The sequence below is a fragment of the Ictidomys tridecemlineatus genome, chromosome 15 (assembly GCF_052094955.1).
Source record: "Ictidomys tridecemlineatus isolate mIctTri1 chromosome 15, mIctTri1.hap1, whole genome shotgun sequence".
Classification (NCBI taxonomy): Eukaryota; Metazoa; Chordata; class Mammalia; order Rodentia; family Sciuridae; genus Ictidomys; species Ictidomys tridecemlineatus.
This window is the reverse complement of record NC_135491.1, coordinates 12,310,671-12,319,973: the sequence shown is the minus strand read 5'-3', so window position 1 is coordinate 12,319,973 and position 9,303 is coordinate 12,310,671. Positions and strand designations below refer to the sequence as shown.

General features: G+C 51.4%; 1 long non-coding RNA gene across 1 annotated transcript in view; it reads right to left on the bottom strand.

Moving 5' to 3' along the window:
• Positions 1–2,723, bottom strand: part of LOC144370799 (uncharacterized) — a 46,595-nt gene extending 43,872 nt beyond the window's left edge. Inside the window, exon 1 of the long non-coding RNA XR_013430759.1 lies at positions 2,574–2,723. This is a non-coding gene — a long non-coding RNA (uncharacterized LOC144370799). The remainder of the gene's footprint in view (positions 1–2,573) is intronic.
• Between the last annotated feature and the right edge of the window lie 6,580 nt (positions 2,724–9,303).

The following is a 9,303-nucleotide window of genomic DNA, read 5'->3' as shown; positions in this document are numbered from 1 at the left end:
TTGAGGGTATGGACAAAGTTACAGGGGAGCAAGGATGAAGGTCTGGCCAGGGGGAGCAGGAGGACAGTGAGCTGTCTCTTCATTGGGAGGAGGCTCAGTGTGTATATGTGAAGGGGGTGATGCTGAGAGCTGGTGTGGACACAGATGGAAGGTTTCTTTGAGACCCTGTAGAGGGGCATCCAGGAAACAGGAGGAGAGCAGTGTGGGCACTACCTTTGACTGGGACCTTTCTAGGAAGAGTAGGCATTGTGCCAAGTAAAGAGGTCGGCAGGGGAGGGAAGTTCTGGTGGGTTGAGGAGCAGCTGGAGAGGAAGGAAGGAAGCCAGGAAAAGAGGATGTAAAGCAAAGGGAGTTTCAGGCAGGAGGGAGTGGTCTATGACAGAGGAGGATTGAAATGTTATCCTCAGACCTCAACAATGAGCAGGTGAACTTGGGCACCTTGGGCAGAACCCTTGCAGGGCCATGGGACATGGGCAGCCAGATACGGTAAGTTGAAGAGGAAATAGAAGAAAAGGAATTGGGCCAGTAGGTACCACAAGTCTTTGGCAGCAAAAGGGATAAGAGAGAATTCACAGAAGTTTGATGCAGGGTTGTGACATTTAGAGATGATGGAACATGCTCTAATACTGCCAGGAACAGAAGATGAAGAAGCACAAGAAAGCAATTTCCTGCAGGGCACGGTGGTGCGCACCTGTAATCCCAGCAGCTCGGGTGGCTGAGACAGGGGGATCCCATGTTGACAGTCAGCCTCAGCAACTTAGCAAGGCCCTAAGCAACTTAGTGAGACCCTGTCTTAAAAAAAAAAAAAAAAACGTGCTGGGGTTGTAGCTCAGTGGTAGAGCGCTTGCCTAGCATGTGTGAGGCACTGGGTTCAATTCTCAGCACCACATAAATAAATAAAGGCCCATCAACAATTCAACAACTCAGGGGCTGGAGTTGTGGCTCAGCGTAGAGTGCTTGCCTAGCACGTGGGAGGCCCTGGGTTGGATCCTCAGCACCACATGAAAATAAGTAAATAAAATAAAGGTATTGTGTACAACTAAAAAATATTTTTTTAAAAATCAACAACTCAAAAATATTTTTTAAAAACATGTTGGGGGGGCTGCGGTTGTGGCTCAGCGGTAGGGCATTCATTCGCCTAGCACGTGCAAGGCACTGGATTCGATCCTCAGCCCACATAAAAAATAAATAAAGGTATTGTGTCCAATTACAGCTAAAAAAAATTAAAATATTTTTTAAAATGTTGGGGATGTGGCTCAGTGGTAAAGCACTTCTGGGTTCAATCCCAGTACCAAAAAAAAAAAAAAAAGAAAAAGACATTTCCCGAGGGGAGAAGCAGTGAGCGGATCCCCATCTTAGAGGCCCTCATTCACCCCAACAACTGACTTGAAGTCAAGACCTATGATGGGGAGGAGCCACAGCCCAGAATTCCCCGGAGCATCCAGATCCACACACTGCTCCTAGGACCTCTAAGTTCATCTCTGTCAAAACAGTCATGACATGCTAACCTTTCCCTTTTTCCTGTCCCCCATCCTGGGAATGGCACCTGAGAATGGCACCTGGGAATGGCACCTGGAATCCTGAGAAGGAGAAGAGCACTAGGTCTTGTCCAGATCACCCCCTCGTCTCATAGCCCATCGACCCCATATTCTGTTCCCTCTGCCTCCTGAATCTCGGTCTCATCCCCTCAGCTTCTTCCCTGATCCAAGCTCCATCCTTTCATGCCTGGGTCCCTGGAAAGGCCACCATCTGGGTCACTAGCTTCCAATCTCATTCCTCCAGTTCTGATCCCAGCTCTGACTGGGCCACCCCTAACTCAAAACTGTTCTGTAGCTCCCCATCCCCCACCCCAGCCTGACCTCTGCCCACTGCCTCATCTTCATCCTATTCCAGCCTTACAGTTCCCTTGCTAGAGGTCATGACTGGCCCTCTGCTTGGGCACCTAATGATCCTGCACACCTCCCTGCCTTTGCACAAACTAAAACATCCTTCCCACACCCTCTTCACCTTTGCCTGGCACCTCCTGCTCTCCCAAGATCCAACTCCAATGGCTCCTCCTCTGGGAATCCTTTCCAGACAAGTCAAACCCCCGCCCCCCAAAAGGCTCTCCTGGGCTGCCCCACCACTTCACATCCCTGCCCATCAATGTCCTTCCTCCCATCTGACTGGGGCTCCTTAAGGGCAGGGCCTAAGCTTGACTCATCTTGGTCACCACCATCGCCCAGCACCAGGGCTGGCACACCAGAAGCCTCAGGAAATGTTTGTTTAAGTAATGGGTGGGGGGGTGAGTGAGGTGTGAATGGCTATAAGAGGGAATCTGCGAGTGAGGGAATTAAAGGGAGGAGGAAGACTAAACGGAAGGAAAAGCAGAGCAGGCAGGGGCAGATGAGAATCAAGTTCAGGGTGGAAGGAAGGGATGGATGAAGATCCGAGATCATGCGTCCCTGGACACTTTCTCCAATAAAGCAACATGGGTTCGCCCTGGTCGAGCTCCCCCCTCCGCCGCAGTCTGGCCGTTTCCCGTCCGAGCTATGGTCAGAATCCCAATACTGGTCATTCTGGAAAGGGCTTACCCGGCTGGACCCGCAAAACTGGTTTCCCCGCAAGCTTGCCATGGCCTCTGCGGAACCGACCTGGATCGGGACCCAGCCGTTCCCAGTCTATTGGCAAACTGGCGAGGACTGGAGGAGACTGGCACGTACGAGAACCTATCGCCGTCGGACTTGGGCTGCAGGCCCCGCCCACTAGCGAAAGCGTCCGGAGCGGCCTGGGGAGGTGGGAAGCGGAGCGTCTATTGGCTGGATGATAGTGACTGACGTCATGGGTAGCTTATTGCAAGCTAGACTCCAGAAGAATGCCTCACGTGTCAGACCCACCTCTGAAGTGAGACTGAAGAGCCTGGTGACTGAGGGCGCGGTCCGAGACAGAATGGCCCAGAATGGGGTTTCTGGTGCCCATATCAGACGTCTTTGCTGATCTCATCTTTGGGTCTTGAGGGAGGATGGGGTCTTGAGAGGCCATGGGTCTTGAGAGATCAAGGCCAGGCTCCTAGATCGTGAAGAAGCAGGGGACTTTGGATCCGAGAGAAGGAGGGACTGGGGGAGTCCTAACTTCTGGGTCTGAGAGAGGAGTGGGCTGGGGAACCTGAAAGACTGAGATCTAGGGACCTGGCCTCCTGTATCCTGAGTCACTGGCCTGTCCAGATATGACAGATTTGGGGCTCAGGATTTTATGAGGCTGTTTATGGGATTGGAGCCAGGCCTTGCCCCCAGGCAAGTGTTCTGTGTCCTGAGGTGGAGCATGGAATAGAGAAGGAGAGGGAACAGACGCTCTGGCCTGGATATGCCCTTTCCACGTCCGTCCCTACCAGAGAAGCCAGGGGCAGGGCGCTGTCTACAAAAGGATACCAGGGAGGGAGGAGACTTGAGATGCACTTGGAGACAAAGAGAAAAACACAGATACCAATGGAGAGATAAAAATAATAAAACAATAATAATAATAGAGTTCTCTTGTACTGAATTTACTGTGACCTGGGTTCTGTGCTAAGCATTTCACGTAATTATTTCATGTCTTCCTCCTCACACTTCTAAGAGATCAGATTATTATCATTATTATTATTATCCCCATTTTACAAGTGAGAAAATTGAGGTCCAGTGCAGGAGAATCAAGATACAGATTAAAAAAAAAAAATTAGATACAGATGTAAAGAGACAGGAAAAACACACACACACACACACAAAAAAAAAAAAAAAATTGAGGCCCAAAGAGAGAATAAATGGCAGACAGTGAACCAAAGGAGAGGGTCTGAAAGCTGAGACTTCAGGGTCATTGGGGGTGGCAAGGATAGGGACTCCAGGTATTTCCTTCCTTGTCTCCATGACACCAGGCTTTTTAACCCTTCTTGCTATGGGTGTTGGGCCTAGTTGGGGTAGAAAATGGTGATTAGGACAAAGCAGGTATGTCATTATCCCATTAAGAGATGATAAGAAAGTGATTCATGGGGGGCCCCTGGCCTGGGAGGGTCCTTTCCTTCACGGCTCCAGTACTTTGATCTGAACAGATCAAGCCTCAGGGAGGACTGGAAATGGGCAGTGCCCTTCTCTCCCTCACCATCTTCATATCTCCTTCACTCAGAACTGTCACTGTAGCCCATCAAAGTGACAGGCGGGTCACCCTGGGCGGGTAACAGCTTCCTGGTGGGTCTTCATCTATCTGGATAGCTCTACAGATGTCCCCTAGAAGTCTTGACACATTGCAGAGACTCAGAACATAATCGTGGATAAACATGTCTGCACAGAGACACGGGGACAAATACCTGTCTCTGCAGCTCTTCCTCTGTCCCTACCCCACCATCTCCCTTTGTGTCACTGTCATGTTCCTCAGCTTCTCCCTGGCCTCACAGTCTCCTCCCCACCTTCCCTTTCACCCTTGCATTTCTCCCAAAGCCACTGGGCCCACTAACCTCACTGGACAGAAATTGAAGCTCATTTTGGAAGAAGTCAGCCTCTCAGGGTCACCTGTGGGATGTACAGGGGAGTGGCATGGGGGCTAAGAAAGGGGTTCTTAAGGCTCCAGACACACTCCCAGAACCTTGGAGCTGGAAACACAAGTTTCACAGCAAACACGTTCCCTCGTGAGGTGTGATCTTGCATTTGCACCCACATAATCAGAGAGGCACACATGCCACATAAAATCACCTACAAGCACCAAAAAGCACACATCACAGAATCACCCGCACTTACAGAAATACCGTATTCCACGTGCAAACAGACCCGGCTCTGCAATTATATGCCCAGCTCCTGATAAGCCATGGGTCCAGTCCCTGCTAGAAAGAACATGAGCAAAGACTGGATTTTGTCCACTATTAGATCTCCAGGGATGAACAGAACATAATCATCACCATCATCCTCATCACAACTCCAAAATGTTTCCTATGTATCTGACATAATCATAAGCCTTTCACATGAATTAATTCTTTTAATCTTCTCAACAACTCTATTTGCAACAAGCCATTTTACATATGGGGAAAATGAAGAGAAGTGAAGTTCAATGACTTGCCCTAGGTTTCACAGCCAGTAAGAGGCAGGTGGGATGTGAACCCAGGTCTTCTGGCTCCAGATTCCATCACATAAGGCTACCCCTCAATAAATATTTGTCGCCTTAATCCAGTAGGAATTGTAGGACTACAATAACTGAGGACATTTCCCAACCCAATGCACAGTGTATAGAATCACAGGTGTGTAATACAACACAGATATAAAAGGGACCCTTCACATGTCACACCAGAGAGCACAGAAGCAATGCAAAGAGACAATCCCCACACAGTCACATAACCACACACTGAGACACACAACTCACCCAAACCAGACCCAGTGACACACCCACAACTCCCTGAGTCCCTCCTGTCCCGCTGGGCAGTCCCTCAAGGAAACAGCAGGTTTAGGATGGGAAGGAGGGTCCCCTTCTTGTCTGCTCAGCTAGACCGGTTCCACCAGAGCCATGGATGGCACAATCTGCCTTGTGAAACCCATGTTGGGCAACCGGGTTCAGACCCGGATGCCTGGATTCTGAAGGCAGAGGGATTAGAAGCCTGGACTTCTATGTGCTGAGAGAGTAGGGGGCTGGGCACCCCACTCATTCTCAGGGAGGGGATGAGGGGGACTAGGACATAGACTCTCAGGTCCAGAGAAAGGCGAGCTGGGGCCTGGACATCTGGGTTCTGGGAAACAGGGGGCCTTAGTCCTAGATTCCTCTCTTTGAAGGTAGGATTCCAGATTTGGCAAGTAAAAATACAAGAAACTGCACAGCATGGTGGTGTACATCTATAGCACCAGCTAGGCAAAGCTGAGGCAGAAGGAACACTTGAGCCCTGGAGTACTTGAGCAATCTGGGTAACACAGTGAGACACAAGCCAGGTACTGGGGTGCAAGTCTGTAATCCCAACGACTTGGCAGTCTGAGGCAGGAGGATTGCAAGTTCAAGGCCAACCTCAGCAATTTAGCAAGACTCTGTCTCAAAATAAAACATAAAAAAGGACTGAGGGGCTGGGGTTGTGGCTTAGTGGTAGAGCGCTTGCCTAGCATGTGTGAGGCATTGGGTTGGATCCTCAACACCACATAAAAATAAATAAATGAAATAAAAATAAAGGTGTTGTGTCCATCTACATCATATATATACACACACATATACACACACACGTGTGTGTGTGTGTGTGTTTCGTTTTTTAGAAAAAAAAAGTACTGGGGATACAGTTCAATGGTAAAGCACCCCTGGGTTCAATCTGTAGTACCACAAAACCAACAAAAAAGCAATGAAATAAATTTTTAGTATACGTATGTCCCAAATAGTTCATGGAACTTACTAACACTAAAATAAAATATATTCATTGTTTATCTGAAATTTCAATTAAATAGACACCCTGTATCTGACAACCCCATTGAGGGGGACAGAGGCCAGATGCCTAGTGGCTGGGCCATAGCACTCCTCAACTCCCCAGACCTCACCTCTTCCTGCTCCCTGCTCTCCTCACCCCCAAACAGGCCACCTCACAGCTTCCCCAGTCCCAATTTCCTCATCTATGTGACTCGCTATATCTAATTGGGGCCCCCAGGCTGTATCAGAAGAGGAAACTTGAGAACAACTCAGATTGTCATCTTAGGAGCCTGAGGGTCCTCAGAGATGATGGAGTCACTTGAACCCATAGTCTGGACAGCTAGGGAGACGGGCCCTATGGCTGCCCCCAAGGAGTAGGCTTGCGAAGGGGAGAGATGGGGAGAGGTGAGGAGAGACCCTGAAATAGGAGAAAGAAACCCCAGGATATGGACACAGAGGCACAAAGCCTGGGAGGAGAGAGACTGGGAGATGGGGAGACAGACCCAGAGATTCAGAAACAGATTTTCAGAGATGGAGAAAGAGATGAGGAACTGGACACATGGAGACGCAGAGATGGGGATACAGGGATGCAGGAAGCAAGTAGGGAGATGTCCCCCATGCATGCAGGCTCCTGGACCTATGGCTGATGTGCACGGGCAAGGGATTACTGCCCAGATGGAGACAGAGAGAACCAGCCATCTGGGAGGTGCTGAGAGGCTTGGGCCCTGGTGTATTGGGCGTGGGGGAAAGCTGTGATCCCAGACCAGCGGGTTATCCATCTGCCATCACCCCATGTCCATACCTTGTGGAGTGACGATACTACCTTCTCTATAGGTGACACCCCAATTTTCTGGTGCCTCCTACATTTTTTGGGGGTGACACCCATGTTAGGAACCCCACCCAGCTCTAACACCGCTTCCCTCACTGAGTCATGTCAACCCCGACAGTCCTGTTGAGGGGAGACTTTGGCAACGTGAGCATCTATCCCCCAGCTTCACCCCTGGAGCCCCGCAGTTTGAAACCCCAGGACCCTACCTACTCAGGAATGTGCAACCTAGCTTAACAAGACTCCAGCCCCCTCCCTCAGACCCAGGGGTCCAGGCCCCAGCCCTCTTCCCTTAGACTCAGGGTTCCAGGCTCTCCTCAGTCCCATCTTCTGCTCTATGAAGACCCCGATGAGTCCAGGGGTCACATGGACATCCTTCAGTTCCTTTTACAGTTTGCAACCTCCTCTCAGTTCGGAGTAGAGGTGAGTGGACCCCTGACCTTGGTCCCTACATGAATCATTCCTCAAAATACACTCACCCACCTGCCCCTGCCCTGTCTCCTGGCCTTGAATGAGAGAACCATGTCTCCCAGGAAGATGGCAGAGTGAAGTCACTAAGCATGATGAGAGCCTTAAAGGAGAACCCCACTCCAGACTCTCTCCTGCATCACCCCACCTTTCCCACCGCCATTCCCCTGCCCCTTGCCGGGCTCCCCTTCACCTGCCCCTCCCTGTAGCCCTCCACTTCTGCACCTCTCTTCTCCAAATCCTAACTTCCTTTTTTGTCATTTTTCTCCAGATCTGTGGGGCTCTTTGTCTTTCACCGTCTTTCTGTGTCCTCCTGTCTCTCTCCTTCCCTCCCATCTTGCCACTCTCCTGCCTGTCCCTGTCTCCCTGCTCTTTTGGCCTCTGAGCTGTCCCAGCTGTGCCCCTGGTCCCTCCCTGTCTCTCCAGCTCTATCTCTTACCACTCCTGTTTCCATCTCCATCCGTGACACCCCCTCCGCACACACACACTTGCAGAGGTGAGGTGGAAGAGAAGTGGGGGGTGGGGAATGCAGAGGGAAGGCGGGAAATCCCTGTGAGGGGAAGAGGGTCAGCCAGACCGGCTTGGCTCCCTGGGCACCTCTGTCAGAGCCCCGCCCAGGGCTGCGTGGCCGGGCCCATATAAGCAGCTCTTGGCCTTAGACAGAGAATTCAGTGCCTGTGTCACCCTCACCTGTCTCCATCTCCACTCCATCGTTGCCTGCAGGTAGGAGCACCCTTCCCTTCCCAAGGCCCTTGGCTCTGAGGCTGGCACCTCTGTCCTTCTCAATGCTCCCTGAGTCAGCCTTCTCAGTCTGAGCAGGGCTGGTCTGAGTTTGATAATCCAAGGGCCCAGTATTATTTTAATCCACTTGGCCTGGGCCATCAGAGTGGGGCATTTCTCTTCACCTCTCTGAGCCTCCGTGTTCCCTCTGTGAAATGGGCTTGCAGAGGAATCGAGGTGCTGGACCTCTGTGGGCACCTGGCTGTGATCTCCTTCTCATCTTGTCTCTGCCTCTACCTGTGTCTCTCTTGGTCTCTCTCTTCATCTCTGCCTCTACTATGAGGAGGGTCCTCTGGGGTCTGTCGGGCAGCTGTAAAGAGATGGGCGAGTCTCTCGCCCTCACCCTATCCATCCCGGATTCCATGTCTCTCCCAACTGGGAGGCTGACTTGGCCTCTTTCTCCTCAGTTCCCCTTCCCCTGAAAGCCCTGCCCCCAGTGCCCCAGTCCCTTGCCCTCCCCTCCCCAGTATCCCGCAACCCTTGGACAGACTCCGCAGCTGTTGCCGCAGCCATCTCCGACGTCCACAGCTCCACATCCTCAGGGCCAGCAAAATGCAGTTCGAGATGCACGACAACGTGAAAGGCAAAGGTGGGATCGCTAGATGGACCAGCAACCCTCCCAGTACCTGGAACCTGGCCGTCTCCCTCCCCTGGGCACCCTGGCTTTGAAGACAAATGGCACCTGATTCCATCCCAGAGGTCCCTGAAATGCTGGAACCTAGCACCCCTGGCCCAGACGTGGAGGAGGAGGCTACATGTTCAGGCCCTGCCCAGATGTGGTGCCCATCTTTCCTCAGACCAGCAGGAACCCCCTACCCTCAGCTCAACCAGATGTGCAGGAGGAAGCGGCAACAGGG